The sequence below is a fragment of the Saccoglossus kowalevskii genome, chromosome 4 (assembly GCF_978046115.1).
Source record: "Saccoglossus kowalevskii chromosome 4, keSacKowa6.1, whole genome shotgun sequence".
Classification (NCBI taxonomy): domain Eukaryota; kingdom Metazoa; phylum Hemichordata; class Enteropneusta; family Harrimaniidae; genus Saccoglossus; species Saccoglossus kowalevskii.
The window spans coordinates 29,546,940-29,570,711 of record NC_140644.1 but is presented as its reverse complement, the minus strand read 5'-3'; the positions used below and the strand labels follow the sequence as shown (position 1 = coordinate 29,570,711).

Below are 23,772 nucleotides of genomic sequence, written 5' to 3'. Positions count from 1 at the left end.
TTATATTCTCGTTTCTAAAGTGTCAGTCCCTAAGGACATCGTCTGGTGCATCCACAACAAAAAGGTCGTTATACTCAGCACAGAAGATAATGTCTTCATTCGGTGGATCGTGGCTCATTGTTTCGCTTTTTGATGCTCGCACAATAACATCTCTCGAGTCAAGAAAAGGGAAATTTCAATTAAATAGACTCCTAAATGGTCTATGATAGAGCGATTTAAACTAACCAAACGGCTGTTGAAAGGCATGGATTACCCTTTCGTAGTGTATTACACGTTTTTCAGTAGGATTGATGTTAAAAATGGACATTGGCTCACAAAAATGAGAATATTACGGAAGATAGAAATTGATTTAGAACAAAAATAGAGAATCTGAAAATCTTAGTGATATTGGGAGCGGACCTTGATACGTAAGCAGTTTAGCCGACGGGCAATCACCAGGAAGTACAGTTTATGGCCAGAAGCGGCCAATATTTGTGGATTTTTTTTAAAAGAAAACGCTTAGAGGCAATTGAAAAAATCGCGAAGCCGTGAGAACAGCGATTGGGACAACTACCTGTCCACGTATGTTCTCGACAAAGCACTTTGGATCTGACACCCTTCTATGAATGCAAAACAGCGCTTGTGGTGGTGGAATTGAGTAAATCCCTGAAAGAGAGATTAATTTTCTCTGTCAATTGTTCTTGGCTCGTGTGACATTTTTGATGGACATGGAACTTAACTCACAAAATATGGACTACAGAACGAACGCATGGAAAAAGTCTAATGGGTCACACTAATTCAAGAATTTTGTTTGGGGGGAACTCAAACTATTGCACGAACTAAACATAATCAGTAGGTTTGGCAGAAGATCTACACTTGAATAAATGTTATTTTATTATAATTCGAGAAGAAGAAAGAGGAAATTACTGATCGATCCAGTAATTGAACCACTGTTGGATGCATGGCAGATGCTGTTTTTTCTAAAGTATAAAAGTACAAGCGATAGAGAAAGCGAATTATTCACGCCTGTTTACCAATAACACTGGCAAGATGTTTTCTAACTAGCACCATCCGGTTTCTTATAGGTGAACATTGAATATGAAAGATAAGAATCATAATGAAATAAAAACTGGAGATAATAACTTTTGGTTGTATGGACAATTTGGGCCATTCAAATTAACGCGGAACTGGACTCCCGAGCAAAACACTTTGCATTATACGGAGCTTGCGATTGTTAGCCGGTCGATTAGTTGTATTTGTCACCTCTTTTCATCCTAGAATATAACGGTTTTCTGATGCCCGGCTCGATGTTATAGTAGTCGTGGTAGTGCGTTAGAATATAGTATAGTGTTTTCAGACGATCGTGACTAAACCGAGAGAATATGTATTGGTCTATGGAATAGCCTGAGCGATACAGGAAAGCCCACATGGCTGGTTGCTATCAGCAGGTACATCGAACAGGTGGCAAAATAGATATCTCATGTATGTGATAGGGGTATACAGACACATTTCAAGTGGCTCATCAAATTCTGTGAGAATCGTTATGTAAGTACATAGAAGGAGAGTGCACACGCGTGCGGTTTGCATTTAATGTCATTAATGTTGGATACGATAGATAATACCAGTGTTGATAGCATTGTATTGGTTTTGTATGGCCTTGCCAGGTCATTAAGGCAAATTTTGTCTGAAACCACCACGATTCTTTACAGTGCACTATCATTTGAAAACAAAGCGATGCCCAGGAGCGCAAGGCGGCTTTTCGATTGTGCAGTCGTCCCTCTACTTGTCTACTACCTGTCAGCAACCGACTTTCAAAGATGGATGGATAGAAGAAGCGCTTTTGAGCATGTGTCCCATTCTGTGACTCCCTCACGCCAGAGAAGGCTGACCTTCGCGTGCACCACTTTTCACTCAATAATACGCCATATGCTAGCATATTTTTGCTTGGTCGAATAAAACAATCCCGGTATAAAAATGTTTAACGCCATCATAGGTGTGAGTTACTGCGGTCCCCCAGAAGAGATTAATCAGATTAACGAGTGATTACAAGGTCAATACTATTCGTATATAAATATAGCCCATCATTAATGACTTAATCGTTTGAATTTGAAGAAGGGCGCCAGTTTTGTCGAAAACAACGATTAGTATGGTGCCGAGGATGCGTGTCTATTTTATCATTTTTGAAAACAAAACAAAACAAAGCAAGCTGTTCACTTAATTGAAAAAAAGAACAAGAATATCATTTTTGTGAAATATGCGTAAATTAATAAGCGTTCTTTCTGGATCAACGCAGAGAAGTAGGCACCTGCCAGCGGCTCTCGAATTTATTGCATTTTGGATGTAATTTGAATTTCGAAATAAGTGAGATAAAATTGATCTATTATGGGGGTGAATTAGACTTGAACGAGGCGACAGTGGCCAGACTTCAAAGGCAACAGTGATTACCGAATCCCCATTCAATGGTATTTCGTGTTGGTGGTTTTATAAACACACAACGTGAGTTGCTTTGAAAATACGTTGTTTATTGAGACACACAGCGGGTCTGGGTGAAGCATCTCACGAAAGAAAAAAACAAATGTAAACTAACAGAAGAGAGTGGTTGAAAACATCCAATAGCCAATTAACATCAGATGAAAAGCTCACCATCGCCCTGCACATTGGTTATTGGTTTTTGGTCTGACCTTAGAAAGCGAAAATTGCTCTCCAAGGGTTGTTAAAACTTCACCAACAAAAGCGTCCCGCCGTGTTTCTACTATGGCGCTACCAGTTGGTAGTACTGCTTATATCGACTCTGGTCGGTTGGTCTGTGCTGTCATGTGAAAACACGGACAAGATTTAAGAAATGCCTCGTATTAAATAGCGTGATTTTGTTGCTCTGTAGCATTTCACACATACATGGATGGATAGGGTGGATGAGGTATGGATTTGTATATGAATTCACAGAGAACGTGTTCTAGAAGAACACGAGGTACCCTGCGAGTAACGAGTAAGAAAGTGAAAAAGGTATTGCATTGATCCCAATCATGCATTTCGGAAATTCTTTGTCAACTGCGCATTGAAGAACTACAAGAGAGGCTTTGGAAGCCTAATTGGGCGGAAGAAAAACCCCCAACGTGTAGTCTATTCAGGCTTTATCCCCGTGCTTTGTTGTGCACCTCGAGAGCAGACAACGTGAAGTGGTCCAATGGCGATATCGCCATCCATCGTAAAAAAGGCGAGTAATGCTGTCCACAATGGCGATACAATGAACAGTTCATTGCTGTCTGACCCTTGTGTACTCGCTATGGACTGTCTCAATTATTCAACTCTGTTGTGATGTGAAAACAAACACAACAAACTGCGAGTTCGTGTCTAGGGAAAGGGCGATGTGTTGATGGTGGAAGGGAGTTTGTATACATGTAAATATTGCCTTAAATTGCGCAACAAACTCCAAGGGTTTTGCAAAAAAACAAAGCACTCGTTTACTAACGTAATCATTTGTTGTTGTTTTTTGTTTTTTTTTCTTTTTTTCAAGTTGGTTGATTAATTCTTCATCAGTCAAAGGTAGCAAACGTGCGCAAACGCCTTCCCCAGTCCTTGACCCTCGGTTGAAAATTGTGAGCGTAACAGCAATCAGTTAACATCAGTTTCACCAGAAATCACTGCCTTTCTTTAAAAAAACAACATGAATATACTCAAGGTCGGCCATGTAACAGAGCCATATCCTGACGCAACTGGATTAGACAAAGAATAGGGAGAGCCGGCGAATCCTGGGACGGCTGGCCTACGTCTAATAGTTCCAGCTTCACGTCCAGCTTCAGTTTATATCGGGTATAATTCTAAGACAAATAAAGTTACAGGTGTCTGCAGACTGTTAATTTACGATGAACTTGCGACTCAGATCGCGTCCCAAGCTAAAAATGGACTTGTTGGGTTATTTCAATCACTCGAAATGCATGCGGTATCTAACTATAGAATATTTAGTTATCGTTCGCAGACTCAGTCCAGTAACAAAGACACTGCATCGGATACATGGAAATATAATATATGGTAGTGCTGCATGTACAGATATGTTTTATTGTATCCGCTTTATTGTTCTTTGCGGTACGAGCAACGAAGAGAGAGACACGCAATAAAACTTGTTGTATACAACCGTGCAATACTAAACTGAAACAGGAGGAGAACCGAGTAAACGTATTAGTAGGGAGGGAGTCTATGGGGAAAACAGAAACCAACATCCAGCTATAACAGTTCTGTCACCAGAATTACTCGTTGCGATAGAGTTAATAGATGGGGGGGGGGGGTGCGGCCTTAAATAAATAAATAAATAAATAAATAAATAAATAAATAAATAAATAAATAAATAAATAAATAAATAAATAAATAAATAAATAAATAAATAACTCTGGTATGATTTTGCTTCCGTGTCACTGGAAATAAACAACAATTTTTTCAATGATTTGAATACTTAGTTGTATGCTACCGTGACAATGGTAGCATTTTTAGTTCATGATAAGTTGTAATAAAAGATGTGCACAAACATACAGTATGAACCAATACAACTAGAAAAAATAATCTGTTTGGTTTGCCGCACCTGCACTTTGTGTTAGCGAATCTTGTTCAACTGATTGTCTTTGTATGCACGATCATGATTCTTGTGACGATTTATATAATGTAAATATTGAAAACAAGGTTGTAAACAAAACACAATTAGCCTAATCTTGATTATTCATGATGTCGGTGACTATTCTGTCATCGAACATGTTTTTTGTTGTTTTTTTTTTGATACAGACACATATATTTTACTAATTAGTGTTACGAGGATGTAGACGACGATACGTTAATGTTATTATTTGTTGGTGCACAGTCCCTCTATCACGTGTGATAGAGGGACTGCGGTTGGTGTATGCAAATCAGAGTCAATGTTGTGTTTTTTACTAATTCGCTGCTTATCTCTGTTGTGATAAGTTTTTAAGCGTCCAGTTTCCTGTGACACTACCATTTTTAGACTCACTTGCCAAAGAAACCTGATTTTAGATGTCTCCGACGTGAATTATGACAAAACAATGTAACCAATCTTGTCATTAATACGGTAAGCTTTCATTTTTACGAAAAAGTAAAACTAAATATTTTACTTCCGAAAAACCTCTATTAAAGAATACAATATACCATTATATTGAAAAGAGAGAATGTAAGGAAAAAGATAATACTTACGTGCAAAGATATACTGTCTATATCAATGGGTCAAATCCGTATACTGTTTCATGAGAAAATTTGCTCGACGTTTACGACAGATTCCTTATCTGATAATTTGTCGAGTAACATTTCGACAACTCATGCAATACACAAACTGAAGTATGTTAAAATAACATCAAATATAAATGTAAATATCAGCGCTGTTATGGTGTCTCGTGGACCAGTCTAAATTCTTCATTAGTTTTTTTCTAAATAAGTAATTAATTAAAAAATAAATCAGTGTTCAATATTCAGAGTTGTTTCGATGTATTTATCTCACCACACATGTATACACATTACAATGGAATACAAATAAAATATAAATGACAAAATGAAAATATTATACAATTTTGAGCATCGATCAAGAACGTGATCGTCGTGAATGTCAATCAAAAGTGTTATTGGGCGTTTTTAAACATACAATCACGATTGACAAAACAAACACAACTCAGGTGTTGCGATCTTTATTTCCATTTAATTTATTCATATAAACACTCACTCCAAAGTGTGAGTTATATCGGATATATACGCGGCACTTTTGGTCAGAGTCTGCATGCGATTGACATGACTCTGATCAAAAGTGGTTATATTCGATAACTCACACTTTTGGGGTTTCGTAATTTTACCACCAAAAAACGACAACATTTTATGATACAGCAACTGGTTGTATTGCCAGTACACAGTGTTGAACGTATTTTTAAATATGCAAAATGTGTTGCACGCTTTGTCATTTGCTGGTGAATACTAGTAATTCCACTTGACATTGAAATGACCCTCTAAGAGAGCAATATCTAGATAATACCCCGTATACGGGTGATATCAAGACAATTAACAGCACAGAGAAATCGCTCAGAGATTGCTCCGCGAGAACAAAGTTGTAAATAATATTTCCGGTAACGCGCACTAGTTTTCGACTTTGTATCAGTTTAAATAGTCACTCTCGGTGTAGCAGGGGATGGCAGTTCAAACTGTTTTATAGAATACTAGAGATTTATCAGTTAAGTTTAGCGATAAATAATCCGTTTCAAACTGGTGGACTGACACATTGTACGTGACTGAATCAGCCTACAGCTTCAGTAATAAATACTGTTGAATATTTTAAGAAATAGACAAACTAAACTTGTAATTAATGTTGGTAAGCGCAATGTAAACTGACATTCAAATATCGATATTTTACGACTCAGAGTACTCTAGACTGGGCAAGAGCTTGAGTGAATATTCATGGAAACTCTAGTGTACCAGCAGTATTCGCTTAGTTCAATTAATTCGATGGACTGCCCAATATCACGCATTTGCTAAGATACAGGCAATATCGATAAATGTTGCTCCACAGTAGACCATGAGTTCTGACGTGTTACTAAAATTTATTCAAACAAACAATGTATTTCGAACACGACGCAGTGCCTAGATTAATTTACATTGAACCACCATTTATTTTAAAATACAAAATATGTACTCAAATATTCGTTCAAATTTATAATGTGGCGTCACCGCTTTTATTCATTTGATGTAGATTTAAAAAAAATTGGTGGTCTAGGGACAGTCGTTTCTCTGGTTATCACCAATGTTGATTGTACCAGATAATATAACGAGCAAACAGCACCCTGTCCCCATAATCGAGCATTAAACGTAACATTCCAAACGTAGGAATGCGTCATGCTACAGGCATAAACTTAGTGAATGGTGATTTCTACTGGATCCATTAAGTAGTTACACACTACTATAGAAATGAAAAATCGTCCGCTCAATGTGATATCTTTAAAAGGTACCATCACAGCACCTTTTCTAATCTTAAATATTTTTGGTTGTAGATTATCAACACTCTAGCAGGCTCGTATTTCATGCGAAGTTCGCCATACCAACAAGTCACACCACCACGTTATTCTGTCACACCATCACGTGTATTTCGCCATACTATCTCGTCACACAATCGTATGTATGTCATCACACCATCACGTGTATTCCATCACACCATCACGTGTATATCATCACACCATCACGTGTATTTCATCACACCATCACGTGTATATCATCACACCATCACGTGTATTTCCTCGCATCATCACGTATATTTCCTCGCATCATCACGTGTATTTCCTCGCATCATCACGTGTATTTCCTCGCATCACCACTTGTATTTCCTCGTATCATCACGCGTATTTCCTCGCATCATCACGTATATTTCCTCGCATCATCACGTGTATTCCTCGCATCATCACGTATATTTCCTCGCATCATCACGTGTATTCCTCGCATCATCACGTATATTTCCTCGCATCATCACGTGTATTCCTCGCATCATCACGTTTTTTCATAACCTTTAAATGCACGTTTTAATAATAAAACCATTAAGCTATTAAAATTCTACAGATGATGTCTACATCATTTTTCTTACCATCCTCCACTAAATTTAGAAGAACATACGTATAACATAATTGTTGGCGTGCGTGGTGTAGGTAACACAAATATATCACATCGTATTGGAGAATGAAATGCGTATTGAATTCTGTTCAAGTAAACTTTCATTGTAAGGTCTGAAATCGCATTACACATATGACTATGGCAACACATTATGGAGAAAACATGTCTTTCTTCATATAAATCTTGAGGCAAGTCATTGCTTAAAATAATGAGTGAAACGGGGTAAACAAAATTGGCCATTGCAACTTCAAACACGCTTTACCGTGTAATGGATTAATCTTCAGGATATGCTTAACACTATACTCAGTCGTGTTTGATTACTAGTATTTAAATTATTGAAGTATTGGGGGGGTATCTGACGCAACCTTAAAATTCGACCCACTTTCACAGTTTAATGGACCTATAATCCCCTTTCAGTCACGCGCCACAACGGTGAAACAGAGAAACCTGATACGTACATGCGATATCTAAACGCTGTACATTATAGTACCGTGTATTTATTGTCTCGCCGTTTCCAATATGAATACATTCGTAAACCAATACCTCTAACATCTACTTCAAGGACAACGTTTTATATAACTTATAATACTTTTCGAACGTTATACATTTGAAGATATACCGCGTCCGCATCATCGGGCTGATTCTTCCTGAGTTAATACCGTTAAAGCGAACCTAAATGCGGCCTTAATTTATAGTTGTGTATATTCTAAACTGTATTCGAAATAATATTGCAGTGGTTTAATTTTGTTTTAATTATAACTGTAGCTTGGATAGGCATTTGAAGTGCTTGCCATGGAGGCCATTCATGGAGGGTAATAATTAACGAACGAACATATGTAACATCCGGGTACTTTTCAAAGCTAAGACGTTTTAGTATCTGATCGCACTCGTATACGCCATTGTACATAGCCGTTCATGCTGCCAAGCGTTGTGTACTATTAGTATAAACTCAACTTTTATATGCACAATGTGGTTTTTAAAACTAGGGTTAAAGCCTTATGCGTTTGAACCACAATATTCTGAGAGTGAAAGCCCAATTGCGTTAAAGTACCGTACTTCCCGGATCGTAAGCCCCTCCCGAGTATGAAGCCCATCCCTATGTTTTTACTTGGTATTTATCGAGTTGAGGGCATTCACGATTATAAGCCCAGAGTGTTTTTACTGGGCGTCGACGATATTCTTTAAAATATGCGTGTAAAAGGTGTGTTTCATTTCATAATAATCGTGATTGGCATGTTAGTTTGGTTCATGCTTTTAGTTTTATGAGAAAACTCGCATTAATTTCAAGTTCAGAGTGCATGGCGAACGTACACAACGTGATTCGCATCGTTTCTATTCTGTCATTTACTCAGGATGAACATCATGTTGCAATTCTGGAATAATCCTATTTCTTTGAGTAGTTGCCTTCGAAAAGCCAAAAATGTGATCGTCAAGGCGTGTACCTGGTTATTGGGCATGGTTTACTTTGAGACTATCATGAAAGGCCTAGGGTTTGAACGATGAGACATGTTGGCGACCGAGAAAGGTGTTTAAATTCTTCCTCCACACTCAGTTTACCCACGGTTACTAATAACCGTTTTTTATATTTCGGAAATTGCGAATCGCCAGTTTTTAGGGGAAAAAATCATCGTTTTTTTTGTTGCAATCAGTGCTACAGATCGCATTTTAACATTGCGGTAATTCACTTCCGCATTGCGCTAAAAAATCATCGTCAATAATCGGAAAATTTCATCATTACGACACATCATTTTGATTGGTTAATGAAAGACATGACCTGTTATGTCAAAGGAAGTTGTTCCAGGTCAAATCGTGCTGAAAAACCTCATGGTGGAAAATTGTTTTGCGTCGAGAGTTTGCGTACGATCGAAAACATACCAAAACGAAAATAATGATAAATGCCTTCGTCCACTGTTTCCTCACAGACCCAACCCATTATTTCACCGTAAATTCAGACGGTATGTAAATCGTATTGTAATAAAATGTGTGTGTTCTTTATTAACATGTTTGTTTCTTCATTGTAAGTATCGTTCAAATCAATGACGCATTTTTTTTTCAAAAATAAGTATTATTTTCCCGAGCCCGGCGTGGTGAACGAATATTTTTTTTGGATAATTTTTCGTTGTTTGCAAGATGGTTACAGTGTTTAACCCCAAAACAAAATCATTTTTTCTGAGTTGGTCCTCGAGTACAAGCTCATCCCTTACTTTTCCTTTACGTGTTCATGCCTCCAGGCTTATGATCAGGGAAGTACGGTATACTGTGACGATTCAGATCAGTCCAGTGTGAGTGATGAGAGTATATCGTCGACGATGCCCCTTGTTCGGATGAAAGTTTTATTTCAAATTACACGGAAGTCTGTGAACAATCTGCTTGGTGTTCCTGTGTCACTTGTCCCATGATTTGCCAGTGCAGCCCTGTGAATACATGGACGAAAATGTTTCCACCACCACCCTACGAACTCAAGATTGCATACTCCAGCATCCATACTTTGAATAATTTTCACGTCGCACAGTGCAGTACTAGAAACAGCATGTATTAGACAGTTAGACAAAAAACAAAACAAAATGTCTGTCTCGATCAATCGAGACATCCATAATGTTTGTATGTTGATATGCTTGTAAATAACATTAACGTAAAAGTCGAAACAATCTAGACTAGAAGTCAATTCACCAGTCCAGCCAGCTATGGCTCCCTAAGTTGCTTATATTTAATCAGATACTATTTCGTCATCATGCTTTGTTACCTTACCTGTTTATACCTCATGAGGGCGTTTTTTTATGGCAACATGGCGCAAACGGAAGTCCTTCGCAGGTTTATGGTTTCTCATATTTAAATCATCATAACTCTGAAGATAATCATTTTTTTTTATTTTTTTTTTTCAAATTTATAATCAATATACATAACTTGATAAATACAAACACCAAAATAGGCTCTATTTAGTTCCCCTTTAACTTATTACCAGCACATTGCACGTTTGAAACTACCACGCCGCAATGAGTCACGGTAATTTTACGCAACGAGTTGGAAAGTTACTATAATTTTACCCGTGAGAGGAGGTAATCCTAAAGCTATCGATGACCCACGTTCCTTCCACGTGTGACATGGATGACATATTGTAAGACTATTTATAATCACGTTGTATAAAATACGACTCACCAAGTTTGTTGTGCATTAGCTTTGAACCATTAATAGTATTCGAAATAAATCTTATAGAACATACGGAATTATTTGGAAAGTATTGCATACATCATGATATTATAAATCTTAGAATAACACATGAAAACATTTGTGGGTCCAATCAAATTCTAAAATGTAATCGGGGTGGGTTTGAAATCGTTTAGTATACTGTTATATTTGTATAATATTATGTTTGACAATCGTGCACTGCAGTGTACATTGGGTGTATATTGGAGACCTAAGCTGAAATCATTGGGAAAATATGGGACGTATGCAGAATATTTTGCGAACGGATGTTTTGGTATTTATTGGGATTCAGGGTGTATTGGTAGACATTGGGAATTACGAGATGTATACAGAATATCGTGGGTATGCATTGGAATCTATTGGGATTCAGGATCTATTAGGAGTCATTGGAAATCATGGTATGTATTGAGAATATTGTGGGTATGCATTGATATCTATTGGGAATCAGGGTGTATTGGTAGACATTGGGAATTACGGAACGTATACATAATATGGTGGGTATGCATTGGGATATATTGGGATTCAGGATATATTGGGACCCATTAGAAATCATGGGATGTATTAAGAATGTCGTGGGTATGCATTTGGGATCTATTGGGATTCAGGATGTATTGGTAGACATTGGAATTACGGGACGTATACATAATATCGTGGGTATGCATTGGGATATATTGGGATTCAGGATCTATTGGGACCCATTAGAAATCATGGGATGTATTAAGAATGTCGTGGGTATGCATTTGGGATCTATTGGGATTCAGGATGTATTGGTAGACATTGGGAATTATGGGACGTATACATAATATCGTGGGTATGCATTTGGAATCTATTGGGATTCATGATCTAATATGAGTCATTGGAAATCATGGGATGTATTAAGAATGTCGTGGGTATGCATTTGGGATCTATTGGGATTCAGGATGTATTGGTAGACATTGGGAATTATGGGACGTATACATAATATCGTGGGTATGCATTTGGAATCTATTGGGATTCATGAGCTAATATGAGTCATTGGAAATCATGGGATGTATTAAGAATATCGTGGGTATGCATTTGGGATCTATTGGGAATCAGGGTGTATTGGTAGACATTGGGAATTACGGGACGTATACATAATATCGTGGGTATGCATTTGGGATATATTGGGATTCAGGATGTATTGGTAGACATTGGGAATTATGGGACGTATACATAATATCGTGGGTATGCATTTGGGATCTATTGGGAATCAGGGTGTATTGGCAGACATTGGGAATTACGGGACGTATACATAATATCGTGGGTATGCATTTGGGATCTATTGGGATTCAGGATGTATTGGTAGACATTGGGAATTATGGGACGTATACATAATATCATGGGTATGCATTTGGGATCTATTGGGATTCAGGATGTATTGGTAGACATTGGGAATTAAATATATGTATTCTTTCTTGCTTAAGTATATCTAATCAATTGCGCCCTCAAACCTCGCTACTAAGCAAAGCTTTTAGTTACGTGACCATTATCAAAGACTTGGGGAAATAAATAAAGAAAAAACAAACAAACAAACAAATAAATAAATAAATGTCATCTAACTGGATGCACATTGAGTTAAGTGGAATCGCAAAAAAAAATACATTAGCAAAGTTTTTGATTAAACGTGAAAACACGAGAAAACCAATGTGATTTAAAAACAACACCAGCGCGTGGATGATGAAGTAGCTATGGAAATTGCTCTTAAACTCAGAAAATCAAGTGATCGTGTACTTATTGTGACTCGGACCATTCTGGGTCTTGTCGTTGGTGGCGTGCTTGTGAAAGTACTGACAACGAGTTAGTACTAGTTGGACTACTTGGCTTGGCTACCGCAATATCTACATGTAATGAGGCAACTTTGCTGTGTCGGTTGTGTTGAAAGCATCAGGTTCTAAAGTTAGGAGTAATCACTATCATGTCAATAAGCCAATTTTCTGGCCAACCCCACACATAAATTAAACATATATGTAGGATATTATACTAGATATTGTTTATATTGTGACAAACACATCGCTAGTAATATTTATGTTAGTGATAAAGTGGGCATGACTAATACAAATGTTTGGAGTTCTAATATACAACAGAAGAATAACATATGGACACTTCACATCGATCATTTAAAAAGACTTCGTTTTAAAAGACCGGCAAACACTATTTCATTATATCATGATATGCAACTTTTCAATCTGTCATGGTCCACCACTCTCTAGCTGCATTTTCTCCCGTTCCTACATGCGTATGCTTGCTTGGAATCAAAAGCATGTGCATTAAGCAGCTGTTATGAATACTCGTCATTGAATACTCGACAGAGCACGGAGGATGCCCAATAATAATTATGACTGAGACGGACGAGTACCAATATCAGAAACGACAGCACTTCATACACTTTTCACTTTACATGTCTAACGATGTTCATGACTCAAACAACTCAAACAAACGCCAATACCGCCGTCTGAGCACATAGCCAATTTGATAGGGTTCAATAAAATGGCTACTAAAGGTCCAACTGAGGAAATGACACACCAGTATGTAAGGAGAAATTGACTTGATAATTATGCATTTGATAAGAGGAGTAATATACACCCATGGCATTTCCAGTGACAGTTATTGCTTAGTCAATAATTCTACCTAAGCAGGTGTACAATATGATAATTATGCATTTGATAAGAGGGGTAATATAAACCCATGACATTTCTAGTGACATTTATTGCTTAGTCAATACGGGCAATTGTCAATACTGCCGCCTCAGCACATGTCCAATATGATAATTATGCATTTGATAAGAGGGGTGATATACACCGTGACCTTGACATATCCAACGATATTTATTGGTTAGACAATGCGACCAAAAGCCCGTATTACAACCTCAGCACATGTTCAATATGATAATAATGCATTCGTATAGAAAGGTTATATACACCCTTGAAATGTCCAACGATAATTAATGTTTAGAAAATACTGACAAGCGTCAACACCGCCGCCTCAGTACATATTATGCATTCGCTTAGAGTGTCAATATACACCCATGACATGTCCAACGATACTAGTCAATACGGGTGAATATGATAATTATCGCTGATACTTTTGATAAAATTGTCACGACATTTCTAACGATGTTTATGGCTTAGACTCTGTGTCCGAGTTCCATAGAAAACGGTCGCTGGACGGGTTCATTTCTGAACGACAGTACATGTACTGTCAAATACACCACACATTTATATACGGTATGTGTATATATCGAAATAAACCCCTTCCGTCGACTATCATCCAATTAACTTTCACGACAGCTTGCTTGATAATTTAGTTTAATACTTTCTAGACGGCGGGGACAAAGAGGAGGCACAAAACCCCCTGATAATATTCCTATTAATAATTTCTAAAGGATGGTAACGTTTTTGTCACAACATCAATGTTGTTATCAACGTATTTCACGAATTTGTCAACATCTCGTACTGCCGTTGGTGGCGCGCTTGCAAGAAAACCACCAACTGCAGAAGACCTCGTCAAATAGATGATAATCTATTCCCGCCGACTGAAGCCTGTCTATTTTGGAGTATGACGTGTATTTAAGAGCATATTTTAGTAGCCATAAGTCATAAATGTGCATGTAATTTATAAGTTTAGTATTTACTTTGTTCACTGTAAATTAAATAAAAAATGAGAGCTTATTTATCATTTATTGTTATCATTTACCAAAAACTCTACCCCATGTTAGATAAAATTGTGATTTAGTATACATAATTATATACCAAACCATGACAAGTAAATTCATGGGCGCAAGTGGCCGTGGTGCAAACATAATGGGAACATACATATAGCTGCCGTGACCAAAATTCCACCGTGGAATTGTACGTGTTTCATTAATATTAAAAGTGTATTGCCATCTACCTACGGTATTTCGATTTTAATCTGATTGGCGAAAATGAAGACACGTCACGGTGTTGTTATTATCACAGACCTCGTGTGTTCATTACACTGTAATGTATGGGTATCACAGTTACTGTCATTTCAAGACATGTGTAATCATGCATCTCCTCGGAAATATTGAACTAATTACTTTGTTCTCAGACTACTATAGTAGTCTGAGCTTTGTGCTTCGCTTCAATCATTATCCTGCCAGCCTCATGTGCTTCTATATTTACTTGAACCTATGTGTTCACTTTAAGCACCGCGTCATCGTCTTGAACAAATGCGACCGATTGGCAGATCAAAATAATTTGTAACGCTGAAGACGGTTATACAACTTGGAAATTATTTATATACGAGTGTGCAAGGCACCAGCTTTTTGAACACATTTTCAAGTAGTTTAAAGGGTTGTGGTCGTTGCGCCGAGCATGTGCGACATTTGTGTTGATAAACATTGCTTTCCCAATAATCCAATGCGCTCCTCTAGTGGAAATCACAAGTACGAATTTTGATCTGGGTGCAACGTGCAGTAATTGCCGTCGATGACTCCTTTCCTTTTTTTCAAATCATCAAAACGTCTCAGTTTGAACTAATTGGTCCGCGCAACAGTCAAAGTCGCCATCTTTGTTCATATAGGACCCATATCTCGCGCATGCGCGGTGCGACGACCGACGCCCTTTAAACATGTTTTCCAGTGTCAGAAATTATTGTAAAATGGAACTATCATTGTCACATATCACACATTACTAGTATATCAACACAGTTTTGATTTCTGAAAATTTCCCATTTTAAAACATAATTTACAGACCCCTTGCGTGTCTCGCATACCCGTTGGCAGGTTTTTATTAGTGCCCCCTCGGATACCGACTTTGTTTATGATACAGTGGGTATATATGTCCCAGTTTTATGAGAAGTCATATTTTGAGTTGCAACTTACAAGCAACTGGCGCCGGGAGACTAACCCATTTGTGACAATTTGATTGTTTTATATGCTGAAGAATGAATTTTCAAAATTCATCTCGGACCGACGAAGATTAAAAAAAGAATTACCATATAAAACAAAAATATTCACATGACTGGGTCAGTTGTGTAGGCAGGTTGCCCGCTCGGGGTTCCCCGTCTGGTTCGGTCGCGGGTTGGTTACCGGAAGAAAGTTTCTTGACCTCCAACCTCCCGTGATGCTTAGCGGCGGCGGTAAACATAAAATGGCGACCTGCAATAATTTCGTCGGCCACGATCGGCCACGAAGATGTTGAAGAGTTTTCCTCAATGAAGGTGAGATTTATGTGCTCTGGTCTCTATGTAATACATTCTGGGTATTTTTGGGTGCCCGTGTATATTTAGGATATTTGGGTTTAATTAAACAATTGCAAAGTAAAACATAGAACTTAGAAGGAGACGTATACGTGAACTCCGGGTGAACTCGATCATCATGCCGGGAAATGCAATGTCAAGAAAAAGTTTAAAGGGTCAAATACAGTATCGTAAAGACGCGTCATAGCAGGGGCCACTGCTGATATTCAATTGCTAATTAAACAGCATTTTGTGATGTCTTTTCCTGTCCGTACCAAAAAAAAAAAAATCCGTTTATCAATTTATGCACCGTCCGGGGACGGTGATTTGTGGAAGCACTCAAGCAGTAAAAAATTTAATCAAAATTAACCAAACTAGTATCTTCTCACAATGAGATTGTTGATAGATGACGTTAGAATGCCGGACGTTTCAGCTCCGGACGTTTCGGCAAGACGATCTTAGCCACAGAGAGAAATATTCTAAATAAAAGTATAATGGGAGATGTCTTACAATCAATGATTTCTTTACATTTACTTCTACACTTTGCCGATTTCCCACACTCCAACCAATCAAAAGAATGAACATTGTAGAAAATAGAATTTATTTATTGCATCAACTATTTCATACTTTTACATAATAGACTATTTATTAAATATTTCTGTAAACTATGGCTCCACTAACATCAGCAACACTACTAGTAATGCTAATTTCAAGTACTGAAGATCGTAATACCGGTATACAAAAATCTTCAGTCACTAAACAATGATTACTTAGTACAGTAAATAAGAAAATATACATTTAGGTTCTACAGTTAATAAAACAATACTAAAGTAAATTCAGAAAGATCAGAATAACAGGAAGTAGCACAGAGTCTTGAGAACAATATGTCTTAAGTGCTCACATTGATTGTCATGTTGGAAATGGCATACCGAAATGAATAGTTATGAATATAATAGTAAATCTTCAAAATGAGCATTGAATTGTTTTGGGCGCTTAGTCTGAGCATGGAGGTAGAAAAGAGAAGGAGTGAAGATGCTATTTAAGCCCATGTTAATCTTATAAACATCCTTTGTCTTCGCTTTGGTTAAGCCACTTATTGTTTTTGTTTAGAAGTCGTTTTATCTACATGATGATAGCCGCTTATTTACACAAGAAAACGTGAGTAGAACTGAAAAAAAAAAATCCGTTTAAACATCGTCTATAAAATTGAATGCGCAAACCATAAATAAAAGAACTGTGCATGCGCAATGACCTTTATCGGATCACAAAGGTCATTTCACACTTGTAGGTACCGGAAATTCTGCATACGGACGCCACCAAGATGTGTGATTACTTCTTTTCTGATATTTTTCATCGCAATAGTCGTCCAACTTTGGACATTGATTAAAAAAATCCCGCAAATTTCCGCAGTGAAATTTAAAGATACATGATAAGATTATAACAAGATGTTTTGACGAGTCATTTTTCATTGGTGTGCAGAACTGTGCAGATGTCGAAAATCGCGCATTTTGTTGTAATAGATTTCGGGCGTTGAGTACGTCTTTCACTGCATTCTGTATTATTGTTATCTGTTTGGGCATGCGCAGTGCGTTGAGAATCTTCGTGAAGCTTCCAAATACAGTCGAAACATGTAAGCCGATTAACTGTGACATTGTACAGCGTGTTTGCAAACTATTTACATTGTGTATGTGAGTAAACAAATCCAAAGCATCATGAAACCAGCGGAAACAATAGCTCATCACTCCTTCTCTTTTCTACCTCCATGGTCTGAGCTACGTATTCACACACACTTGTTAGCCTATGCTAAGGATCTGGACTGGGTCTTAAACGGGCCTGATTTAATCTTAACCCAAGCTAAGCATTCATGTATTTGACCTCTTAGCCCGTGCTAAGGAACTGTGCGTTAACGTAACTTATGCTTACACCCACTGGGTTGGTTGTTATCAAATGGGTGTGATTGAAAGAAGGCTTATCTCTATAAGCAAAACTACAAAAAGGTGAACAAATTTGTTACTCCTTCAGCGAGCTGCACCAATTTCTAAAAAAGTAATAACTGCGATTGCATCACAGTTATTACTTTTTTAGTAACTGTGTTGCATTGTAACAATAAACATAGAGGCAGAAACTGCATGATGAGGTCTTTGTTAAAATTGAAAATAAAATAGCTTGAATATTCAGTAGGTTTGTCTTATTTATTTTAATTAATCTTCCAAGTGTTGTCCAGATACTGCTGGGCAGCAATGTGGTAAATAAAATGTTAATAATGCATGACATTGGATGTATTGTATACCGGCAGACATTATTGTGTGAAGTATTTGTCCAGCATTCATTCAGAAATAAGGAAATGAGCACCAGGCTATAGTGGCCACTTACATGTAGCAGTTTAGCCATAAAATAATACAAGGTCAACATAAAAAATCTAGGCAGGGATATTTTACTGTACTGTATGTTACCCATGCATTTACTATCATCTGCTGTACAGTTTGAAGGTCAATGAATTATATCACATATGTACAAATGTGTGAAATACTTTATGCAAATGGTTGAACACGTACACAAAGTTGGTAAAGATCAATCAAATTGTGTGACAAGTACACATTTTCACGTTACCAGCTTTTTCTCACACATGTGTGATCCAATTCAGTTCAGAGTTGGTACAGAGACAGGAATTGATGGTGCTTATATGCACATCAAGTTATTTTTTTCGATTCTTCACTGTGTTTTTCTTCGATTTTTAACATTTTTCCTTCAAAACTGCTGGAAAATCCGACTTTCCCCGAAATTATCCGAGTTTAATCCGAGTTTTGATGACGCATACACAGTTCTCGTCTCGGTGGAAATCAGTCATTTTTGTGTGAGGGTATTGTATCCCGGAATTGTATCTTTATTTGCGCAACGCTTATATGGACATAATTGTGTCTCGTCAATTTCAAAGGTAAGAAGCCCTGCTTGTTATGGTATTTATACACTTTGAGTTATCGTTCGTGTCCTGGGTTTGGTGATCGTGAGAAACTATTGCTAACCTGGCGAGAGTTTATTAATATTGTTGTAGGAATTGATTATGTATTGTGTAAATTGAAAGGTTACCTCATGATTTAAGAGGTTTGCAGTGCTCTCTCCGGGATTCAAACGTCGTGGTGGTGTCGGCGCAATGCTGCTCTGAGATGCTTGCCAGACTCTGCCTCGCTCAAAATCATTATCGCCATGCTTGATTTTCGCAGCTATTGTTCTATGAGATGCGTCCTCAAGTTTAGTTGGGTCGGCACTGATCACGCCAATGCGAAGTTAAAAATATGTCGCTACTCGGAGAGCTTGCCCAGAATGCTACTTGTCCCAAATAAACGTACCGGTACGTTTATCTTTTTCCCCGAAAAATTCCATTCGATACATTCTTATTTGGGACGGTACGTTTATTCATTTTTCTAAATCGGGCAGATTAAAAAAAAAATCATGTCTTTTTACCATGAAAAACGAAGCTAAAAGATCCCACTAAAACCACAGTCAGCTGGCGCACACGTGATAATAAAATAAATACGATATTTACTATATGGGGGCCGCCATCTTGAATGACGCATAAAACTAAATAAGAGACAAGTTGTGAAACGCGTTTTTCAGATTCCTACAAATCAGGACAAAAATACCAATCTTTCACAAAAATATGGTTCGTTGGGGTTATATTAAGCCAACCGATAACAAAATTCGGCCAACTTCTTCGTTTTTGTGTGGAAAAATCCCTTGCATACGAACACCTAATTACGCAAAGAACCTAGAACACTAAGCCGGGGTATTTGAAACCGAAATTGTCATCTAAGCGTTAGGCCGTCGCTGATTGGCTGCTGTGCTGGAATGCCAATTTTTAGTTAATATAATCACCACTGAGTACTAATCAACAATTGCAACACCTTGAAAACAAGTAAGCTGTCATACCGTGATCATTTGCTACTAACAAAAAAATAATGCATATTAAATATAGTGAATATTTTTTGTTATGTGAAAAGTTTTTTTGATTGACTGTAATTTTCCAACATTTCACGACGCCCATTGTAGAACCAAATTAAGGCCTTTCACTTCTCCTTGACGCCTATTTAAAAGATTATACGGCATCTTGCTTTTCGCCAGCCACGAAGGTCACACTAGTAGGTGAACTTGATCGATACTACCGACCATTCCGTGCATTTTTTATTGTCCTTTTATTGTCCTTTATTGTCGTGCAATACGTCACTATTGTACTGTGACTGATTTTAATAATACAAACACATGTAATAATAATATTATAATATTTATTCAACATTAAAACAAACTACAGTGAGTTGTTCTATGGTCGTATAAAAATAAAATAAACTACATTAAGATACAGTAAAGTTAACTAAACTAAACAGAATCCTAAATAAAGCTAAATAATATTACAAACACATATAGAATCATAATAAACTTGTACGATACAATTCAATACAATACACAAACTAGTATTGTTAAGGAGTGGAAAATCACATTCACATTAGAGTCATAACTATGGAGAGGATATTTTTAGATTTGGTGGAGCTGCTCATATATCATTTGCATACATTTTTGTATGTATTGTGCAGTTTCCCAGCCAGTCCGACTCGAGTAGTGATTGGTTTGCTATTTCATTACATCTTGCAGCCTTTCAAACAGTATATTGCTAGACATGCATCAATTGTTGTCCATTTATATTCCTAATGCAATTTCTTTCTGGCTGGTATAAATATATTAAGTAATATGTTTTCGTACTGAAAAGACGATGCACAAATATCTTTTTGAATTAAATTTAACAGCTAATGGGAGCACATATGCTACAACCTCTGCTTACTTTTGACTAAATGTTTTTTTTTGTTTTTTTTCAGGTGCAGAGCCAGAATTTTTTTCTCAGAAAGCAAAGCCACTGGAACTGCATATATTACAATAGCATACTATTCGCTGCATGTCTGACAATTGTATAAAGTTTTGCAGGTCCTCTTTTTTTTACTTTGAGAAGTGCTGTCAACCAAAGCATAAATATGTGTTTCTCTGTACATAAAAGTTCAATTTCATGATAATAAAAACTTGATAACATTTTTCTGGATTCTTGCACTTTATTTGTATCATTGTCATATGAGAAGTACTCTTGTCCTTATTTAGGGCCACAAACTACATGTAGATCTGTACATGAAGTACATGGGAAGTAAAGTTGTTGACACAGGTAATGTACACCAAGGATCATTGCAGTTTCTCAGTTCCTCATCTGGTGCTAGTACTTGTATGACAAACAGTAACATTGCCCTGTTACTGTCTAAAATATCAGAAGTTTTTCGCTGGAACAGTTCTGTGATTGACAGTGTCCTTGTATTAGGAATACAGTTGTACAAGGAAGTTTATCCAGACACAACACTGATTCTTCAACATATTTGCAGATGTGATTTGCATACTTACATGTCATTTTACCTGTTGCACTTGTTTGTTGCTCTCTGGTGTTCTTCCTGAGACCAGAATGGAGAGTGCTACAAACTTGAAAATGCCATAGAAATCATGTTTGCCAATTTATGTCCATGCCAAAAACTGGACAAATTATATGTTGCAACTTGAAGGCAGTGTCATTCATGACCTGTTTGATTGAATAAATTTTTATGGCTTGGAGGCCATTTTTTTTTATAAAAATCTAAAAAAAAACAAGCTTTTGCTCAGATATGCGTCATCCAGTTTTGTTCAAAGTTGGTACAGGGACAGGTAATAATTGTTTACAAGTGCACATCGCATTATATGTTTAACAAGTTATAAATTGTCTCAGAAAAGCAAAATGAATATTTTTTCTACCCACCCCCCTAAAATTGTAACACATCAATTCTGAACAATTAATAATGGAATTTGAATACAGCTCACAATAGTTGCGTTCACGCACAGCTCCTTAGCACGGACTAAGAGATCAAATTCCTTAGCCCGTGCTAAACAAACGTGTGTGAACGCTTAGCACGGGCTAAGGAATGCTAAGTACGGGTTAAATCTGATCCAAATTTAAGACGCGGTCTAGACCCTTAGCACGGGCTAAGCTTCTGGAGTGGAAAATAGTAATTTTTTGGCCAGTAGACGGAACACATTGAGTGATCTGTCATTTTATTTTTTTAATTGTACTTTATTGTAATTTTATTTTTTAATGGAATGAAAAATGGCCTCCTGGAATATTTTTAAACTATCATGGAAAATATTTTGAAATTTTATGGTGAAATTATTTTTTTTTTTTCATATTTTAAAATTTTACCCCAGACTAGTATTCGCTCCAGTGTTATCGCTATCGCCCACACAAGACTCCAGCTTGCCTACTACCAGTATATAATTTTACTTCGCATATCCAAAAAGTAGATGTAGTTAAGGTTGGTGGAATACTAATGAGCTGGTAGTTAATCAATCATCCATCCTAGTCATGTAACACACATAGTTGGTTCCTTCCTAACTGAGTCAAATTGGAAAACAATTTCCTTTCTGCTTTCCTTGGATTGAATAAATTCACGCACGACTTCAACTGTTCACAAGCAAAATAAGTCTTGATACAAACATCAAGTATTAATAAGTAACTTCCTCAAATACATGTGAATGATCACCAATGCAAATTTAATGTGAGAAAGTACAGTTACACCAAGCTTTCGTAACTATGTGTTTCCGACAATGGTGATTTCCAGGAACTGCATATATAGAATATAAATGACATATTTTTCTGAGCAGTTATTTTTTATTTTTTTTTTTTTTTTAAACCAGATATAGATGTTAAGAAATGGTTGATCCCTCCTCCAATGCCATAATGCCTTGATATTTCATCCAAATTATATATATATTTTGCAACATGCCACAAAATTATCAACAATGTTGAATTTACTCGCTATATTCCAAATATGGTATATTAATTTGTTCAGTTGTATGCCATGAGTGATGTCCATGGTCAAATGCAATTAGATGTGGGAGTCAGTCCAAAGGTCATATAAATATTAAAACTAAGTTGGCGGAAAGAAAATTGTATAGGAGACAAGCTGGAGTATTGTGTGGGAAATATTAATAACATCTAGGGTATTAAATTTTAAACAGGTACATGTACAACATTTTATTTGACAATTTAATTTCTACAAACCTGTCACGTTTAAAAATATTCCAGGGATCTAAACTTTATCTTAATTTTGATATCGTGATATCGTATTAACCCATAATAATGATACTATGATAAATGACATTGAATTTGACATGAACCTTCTGAAAAATCTTATGTTTGCAATTTTTAGTGTTTTTATTGTGTTCCTCTATAGAAGATGCACTTCCCACAGAACAAAATAATTAGTAATTGCAACTCAATCTAAGGGACTGTGCTACCATGAACGTTGTGCCTTAAAGTTAAACTGATTCAAGTAATTTTAGATATTCTAACTTTGTGCCAGAAACTGGGTAAAAAAAAACTTTTCATGGTAATACAAACATGTACATAAAATAAAATTCTTTTTTTTTTTATATACAGTGTGTTCTTCAGTAACCTTATATAAAAAAATAATGGTATATTTTGTGTTTTAGTGAATTTGAAGAAAGAAAAATGAAGCCATATACAAATGGGAAATTCCAAAAGAGATGTCAAAATAATGATAGCAAAGATTTAGAATTCAAAATTTATTCCAAATGTGTCAGAAGACCATTGAGATTCAAAACATTCATCACTGAAGAATTATCACTAGAATTAGGACCGACTGATGAAGACTGGTTTAA

General features: G+C 36.7%; 1 long non-coding RNA gene across 1 annotated transcript; it reads left to right on the top strand.

Annotated features, from left to right (window-relative positions):
* Positions 1-15,914: 15,914 nt before the first annotated feature.
* On the top strand, positions 15,915-23,634 carry LOC146747351 (uncharacterized). The gene is made up of 2 exons (XR_014929207.1): positions 15,915-16,020; positions 23,584-23,634. It is a non-coding gene; the product is annotated as an uncharacterized LOC146747351 (long non-coding RNA).
* The last annotated feature ends 138 nt before the right edge of the window (positions 23,635-23,772 follow it).